The 6,459-nt window shown below is 43.6% G+C and overlaps 1 long non-coding RNA gene across 1 annotated transcript; it reads left to right on the top strand.

The window, feature by feature from the left end:
- Positions 1–824: 824 nt before the first annotated feature.
- Positions 825–2,763, top strand: LOC122990302. Its single transcript, XR_006405302.1, has 4 exons — positions 825–1,067; positions 1,742–1,956; positions 2,258–2,466; positions 2,749–2,763. It is a non-coding gene; the product is annotated as an uncharacterized LOC122990302 (long non-coding RNA).
- The last annotated feature ends 3,696 nt before the right edge of the window (positions 2,764–6,459 follow it).

Raw genomic sequence — 6,459 nt, 5'->3', positions numbered from 1 at the left:
AGTCAGAAAGACCAATCCACTTTTCAAAACGACTGATTAGGATGTCATGGTCAATCGTGTCAAACACTGCACTCAGGTCTAAGAGGATGAGAAGTGACACTTTATTCTCATCATAGTTCAGTCTGAGGTTGGTGATTATCTTGGGGAGAGCAGTTTCAGTGCTATGGTTTGTTCTAAAGCCCAACTGAAACTCCTCCAGGATATTGTTTTCTTTGAGAAAGGAATTTATTTGGACTGAAACTATCTTTTCAAGTAATTTACTAATAAATGGAAGGTTGGATATTGGTCTATAGTTAGTCAGTGCATTACCAACTAGGTTTGGCTTCTTTAATAAAGGTTTTACAACAGCTGTTACAACAGCTGTTTTGAAGGCATCTAGAAAGATGCCTGTTCTAAGAGATGTATTTATAATGCTCAGGACATGACCTGAGACACTATTAAACATCCGCTTAAAAAATGCAGTAGGTACAGGATCAGTGCATGAGGTGAAGGAGTTACACTCAGTGACAGTTTTGCAAAGCTCACTTAATGTGATACATGTAAATGTATCACACAATGTATCATGGTTACATTATAGTGTTTGCTGAGATCATCTGTGTTTACAACAGCAGCAATACTGGCTGTAATTGAGGTTATTTTGTTGTTGAAAAACAGTGTGAGCTCCTCACACTTTGCTGTTGAAGACTGTGGAGGGTCTCTACAGTGGAGCTGGTCAACAGTGGAGAACAGTACTCTAGAGTTTCCAGCGTTCTCTGTAATAATTTTAGAGAAGTACTCCTTTCTTGCCATGCGTACAGCTTTGTTATAGGCAGTCGTGGCTTCTTTGTATATATCGCAGTGAACTGTGAGCTTAGTTTTCCTCCATGATGGAATTCCTCCTTTGCTAACAACAGTTTATACAACAAAGACAAATAAACAGAAGAAGAGCAAGCTAAAAAGAAAGTATTAGACCAAGCCTGAGATAAAACAAGGGTAAACATCAGCGTGGCTTTTCAGAGGTAGAAGGAGCTACAGGACCTGAAGGGATTCATTACAGATGCTGAGTTAGCCACATTTCTGCTTGATAGGTAATTACCCCTAGTTGATTTATGTTTGATTTGATTTTCAAAAAACCTTAACCACAAAGCTAAGACAGTAATGGTTACAGTAACACTCATGGCGAATATCTCATGTTACTGTGATGGTACAGTCAGGCTAACGTTAGCTTGTTTCCGATGGTAAGGCTACTGGTTAGCGTTGTTTTATTCGAAAGTTGCTGAAAATATCTTTGTGAAATGCTCTGGCAGTCGTATTGGTTTGGCGTTTGTCCTGATATTTATATATTTATATTATTATTTATATTATCAAACATCTAAGCACTGAAATAAGTGTGTGCTCATTCTTTTACAGAATACATATTGCTGTAGATTACTTGTCATGTCGAAAAGATTTACTTCTGCTTGTTTGTTGGCCAGCAGTCTTTGAATTCCTTTCTGAGAACAGCCTGTATGACCCAAATCAGTCCGGCTTTAAGCAGGGTTACTCTACTGCACTCTTGACGGTTATGGAATCACGCCGCTCAGCTAGAGCTGCTGGTCAGTCCTGAGCCCTTTTGCTGCTGGACCTGTCAGCTGCCTTTGATAGTTAACCACCAAATCCTCCTCTCCACACTCACTGAGCTACCTACCTGTGATATTTTAGAGTATCTTGGAGGGGAGAAATGTCCAATTATATAATCTGACTATTCCCACTGAATTTGTAGGTCAACTGCAGAGCTGGAGTCCTTTCCATAATCACATTCTGATGTATGCCAAGAAGCGCTTCAGCCTCAGCCCTCCAGTCTATGAAGCCCTGAATCTTGCTAGCTGGCCTGGACTACAACCACCATGTCCATGGACCACCCAAGAGAAGGCCTGATGGCTCTATAGAGCATGTTATAAGCATAATAAATGTTATCAAGACTACTAGGTGATTGAGGTGTGGAAATTTCTCTAATCAAAAATGCAAAAACAGAGTATAATTTTGATAAAAATAAAATGGTAAATTATGTTGCAACATCGCTCTCTTGCATTGAATTGTGGGCAACATTAGGCTAATATTTGAATCATGAAGCCAGTGAAGATTCACACCTCTATTGGGTGGTGGGTGAATCCAGATCAGTGTTATGTTGGATAGAGACAATTTAATATTTATAAGGTTTAATTTTTCTGTAATTTGCAAGGAATATAAAAAGTTGTCATATTTGGTTTTCATATTCTTGTCCAATTTCTAATTTCAGATACCGCAAACTCTATGATAAGGAGGAGGAAGTGGAGTTTGTATGCCATAAAGGGGGAAAAGGACGACAGCTAATAATGAAACTGGTGTCCTCAGGATGTGGGCTGCCTCTACAACAACCATGAGGCCAGATGACTCATGTCAACATGGAGTGCTGTCTAGTGTGCCAGCTCCAACCACCAAGGAGCTATTGGAGACAGCAGGGGGCAGGTATCACTTAATAGAAATGACCATTATTGTCAGCGGTTTACATTTAGACTGTGGTCAGTTGTGGTCAAGCTATCATGGCTAGATACTGCCTTCCTAATTGTTTCTAAGCTTTAAAAGGCACAATAATATATTTAAAAACAAACCAGGCCTCATCTAGCCAGGCTGAATTCTAATTTTGATTAGGATTATTTTAAAACAAATGTCTTTTTTTCCCTCAAGATGTAATCATTCATAAATCAAACTGTCTGATCACACATCCAATTCTTTATGCTCCTTCCACAGGTCAGACATTACCACTTCCAGCACAAATCAAAGTTTATTTTGACCTTTAATAATTGACACCTACATACCTATGCAATATTACTGTGTTATTACTTGTTTTTGGGGTATGTGACTCCTCGGACATTGCTTTTGAGACATTGCATGCCTAGTATTGACCCAGTGATTCTAATTTCTCCAACTGAAGGTTATAGTGTTTTAAATTGGTCCAAAAGGTTTTTCGATAATATAATATGATATAGTGGTATATTTGTTTTTACATTTATGCAATTAGAAACAAACACTTTAGAATGTAGAATGTCTATATACAGTATTGCACAGCACTACAGAACTATTTACAGTTTACAAGGGTAACAGCAGCTATACCCTCCTAGGAACTAACCCCCTATATTCCCAGATAGCAAATTTGCTGTGGTCCAGATCCAGCCCACACTCGACACTTTCGGCACTTTCATCCAACCCACATACCGCTTGGAATGATGGCACTTAGGCGGTCCACTCCTGTTTCCCAGATCTGGGTCACAAGCAAGCCATATGTCAATCAAGAACAATCCAGATAAACCAGAACTGGCCCACATCCAGAATACACATACCTGAGAGCAATGCATCTTTACCAAAAAAGGCCCACATTTGATTCGAGATATTTGGGCCATATTTACTATTTTACATATGGGCCATTTCAGGCTCACATTCATTTTGTCCAGGCCAGAAGAAAGCCAGCAGTGCTGCATCATTGCCTGAAGTGACCCACTTCCGTATGCTATCTGGGTACTGCATCTGGGGAGGGACCAACATCATAAAGGCGGATAGATGAGTCTGAAACAGAACAGGCAATGTCATTTATTTATATATTTATATATATTTATATATGTATATATATATATATGTGTGTGTGTGTTAATAGTGTGGGGCCTGGGATCAAGCCTTGGGTACACTCTTCTTAACAGGGAGGGGCTGACAGAGGGGATTCGTGAGGTAGTTAGAGAACCACAGTGAGTGAACAGAGACCCCAATGCTTCCCAGCCTACCAGCAAGCTTGATCAACAGTGTCAAAGGCCATAGCTAGCCTTAGACTGCTGCACAATATTTTTTAGAATCTAAAGTGAAAGAGATGTCATTCAGGACATTGAGGGTTGCAGTGACACAGCCAGATGACAGTGACAGAAACCAGATTGAACATGCGACAGAATATTATAAATATCCAGGTAATTAGTAAGGGTGGACATGTACATTACCCGAAACAATAAGCAGAAGAACAATCAGTGCACAACAGAGAATAGTGAGAGCACTATATTAGCTTTTTTTAACAATAGTTTTTAGAGCATCACATGTTAACACAATCATTTTGAAAAACAGTCTAAGGATGTGACATGATAATAGCGAGAATAGAGAGAGAGTGCAAATTGGGATTTAAACCAAAAGCCCTTGTAGTAAAAAGGGAGTTAATGTCTCTATGCAGGTGTAAAAAGACAATGTTTGTTCCACGGTCAGAAGTGCCAATGAGCACATAAAGTTCACTGACACAAGCTTGTGTTGAGGAGAACTCAGAGAAAAAAACAAAGAAAAAATAAAGCAGTAGCCATGGTTAGTCCAGAGAAAAAAGAGCTATACCTACTCACACACCAAATGCCAGGCAGTTCACAGTCATTGCAAGCTAACAAGCTAGCAGGTGGGGATAGAGGGAGAGATGGCTGGTGGTATGCCAGAAGATACAGCTGGCACAGCAGCAAGAAAGTGCCCCAACAGTCAGGGTTTAGAGCAATGGCCAAAACATCCTTAAAGGGCTGCTGTATGTGGAGAGGAACTATGTGCGCAGCCCTCTAATGGGCTTTGCTATTGCTTTACCCTTTCGAGGCTCCGCATCAGCACCCTGAGAAAAAATACTGGATTTACACTCTCCACCCAGTTGGGAGGTACCACGCCCACCGCACCCTCCCCCCACAAAGGCCCATAAACCCCATTGCTCGTCTCCCTTTGAAACTCAGCAACGATGACTGGGACCAGCTGGGCTTGTGGTTAGAGGTCTATGCATGTATTCACTGAACTGGAGTTACATCCAGGTAACTACAATTTCTATGTTGTACGTGCTTTGCCCTCTAACGGGCTTCATATAAAACCTAAGGGGAAGGCTGTTAGGAATGAGATGCACCCCCAGCTGAGCCTGAACCCACCACAGTCCAAACCCAGTCAAAAGTTAAAAAAAGAGAATATAAACAGTCCACTGGCCAAGCATCGCCTGACTGAGGGTCTCAGCAAAGCTGGTCCACCTCAGACAGTGTACTGAGCACTGAATGGGACACAGAGCTTGCAGTCATGTCCCTGAGATAAGACTGCACAAACGTCGAAGTAGATGACCAGGAGGTAGCCAGATAGATGTCTCCACTGAGATGCCCCTGAAAAGCACCATTGAGGAAACAATGCCCCTGATGGAATGTGCCTTCAAGCTTGCTGGAGAAGCGCGATCCACTGCCTCATAACTCTTGCGGATTGCATCACAAATCCAGTGAGCAAGTCATCGAACAGACAGAGGGGCTCAGCGACCTGCAGAATTGCACTGCGTCCAGCCAGGCTGAGGGAGGGATGAGAGAGATATAGCTAATGTGGTGTCCCTGTCACCATCTTTCCTTGGGGCTGCAGAGCTAGAGGGGATAGTTTGCATCTGGCCCTCACGTCTAACATCACTAGCAGACATGGGGCTAGCCAAACCGCCATGGCAGTGGTTCCCTCTAGCTTGTGTACACCCTGCTTGGGCCATGTGTAGTGAGCAATGGCCATGGTGTAGTGAGCCATGGAACATTCAATACCAGTCAAAGCAGACTGACTTTAGCAGGTTGCTGGCCGGTTTGCCTGGAACATAGCCTGACTACCATAGTGTTTTGGTCACCATTTTGTGTCTGAATCAGGGTGGCAAGAGCATGGCTGCCGCCTTTGACGTCACCCAACACAGAGGTAGAGGAGCCACAATGGTGGCCAGTGGAGTCAACATGAGGGCAGCTAGCTGAGCCAGCCAGACTAACAGTGCTAATGGTGGTAGAAGAACAAGTCTGTAGAGAGGGGAGCATTGAGCAGGAGGTGTTGCTCATGCTATTTCAGGGAGGACAGACCCAGCCAGAGGTGGCAATGTCTGACCTGAGAAGCAGCCAAGGACATCCAGAGGAAGGTGGCTGCCATCGTCTGGACCTCAGTGACCTCCTCGGCCAACAACTCCTTCCTTTGGTGGACGAGGCAGTTCAGTGAACCTGCCAGAAAGGCCATGTTGTTCTCCAGTTCAACTCTCTGGGCAGCATCGGCATATCACTGGTTGAAGTAGATGGTGGTCACGTTGTTCCTCTGACCTTGCCCCGGCCAGAGGGTGGCAGAGGGGAGGAGGCAGACTCCTCAACCAGAGCTTTTGCAGGCGCCTGATGAGGGATTGAGATTTCTATCCTCTGGGCAGTCAACTCAAACAGGCAGGTCATCTAGCGGGTAACAATGGGTCGCTGGCTGGCCAACATCATCATTGCCAAAGACAGAGGAGGAGTTGTCGTCTAGGTCGCCGGGATGAGGAAACTCCTCAACATTGTCCTCACATGACTTGAGATGAGCCACTGCTCCGTCCACTGCCAGCACTAAGCTAGCATGGTGCAGACTGAGCAGACTCAGTAAAATGCTGCCATTTGTTGTGCTCCTCCAGGGGGAGCATGAGGCAAGCGGAGTCAAACTTCTCATGGTGCC

This window comes from Thunnus albacares, chromosome 2 (genome assembly GCF_914725855.1).
Source record: "Thunnus albacares chromosome 2, fThuAlb1.1, whole genome shotgun sequence".
NCBI classification, from domain to species: domain Eukaryota; kingdom Metazoa; phylum Chordata; class Actinopteri; order Scombriformes; family Scombridae; genus Thunnus; species Thunnus albacares.
This window is presented reverse-complemented; position numbering and strand designations above follow the sequence as displayed.